Here is a 775-nt window from a genome sequence, read left to right as displayed (position 1 = left end):
AGAGCATATGGTACGACTGTGCAGTGACCTCGAATCGCACAGGTGTCGTCCCAGCACGACAGCTCCTCCTTGATCCTGGGAAATGGTACGAGCTCATCGGGCACCCGGGTAGGCCAGCCTCCCGTGATAGAGGAGCGCAAGGTGCAAAAGATGGGATTCTTCACAGATGCCGGCTGGAGTTCGCGGAGGGAAACTGCAGCCTGGAGAGGAGTGTGCAGTCGTTGGATCGAGTCATCCTCCATGTCCACTGGTTGGCTGGCAAGTGCGGCAGCGATGACAGCTCTGGAGAGCAGGTCTGCTACCACGTTGTCCTGGCCTGGGGTGAAGTGAAGCTTGAAATTGTACTGTTGGAGGCGATCTGCCCATGTGTACAGTCAGAGCGGTCTGTGTCCTGTACCCGAGGTGGACATCAAGGCTGTAAGAGCCTGGTGATCTGTGCGAAGTGTAAACGCCCAGCCATATAGGTACATGTGCCAGCGTTCACAAGCCCAGACACGTGCCAGAACCTCACACTCCCCCACCGAATACTTCTGTTCGCTAGGGCTCAATACCCGAGAGGCTAAAGTGATGGGCTTCTCCGTCTCGTTTTAAAGTTGGGAGAGGACGGCCCCCAATGCTGTGGCAGAGGTGTCACAGGTGACCAAGGTGGGACTGGCAAAGTCGAAATGTGCCAGGATGGGTGCAGTGGTGAGCTGGCTCTTCAGCTGGCGCACAGCCTCTTGGCAATCTGCGGTCCAGACCCAGGGAGCTTCTTTTATTTCTTCAGCAGCTGGCG

Source organism: Eptatretus burgeri, chromosome 13 (assembly GCF_056783735.1).
Source record: "Eptatretus burgeri isolate ZD-2024b chromosome 13, Ebu_testis_v1, whole genome shotgun sequence".
Taxonomy (NCBI): Eukaryota; Metazoa; Chordata; class Myxini; order Myxiniformes; family Myxinidae; genus Eptatretus; species Eptatretus burgeri.
Note: the sequence above shows the minus strand (reverse complement) of the source record.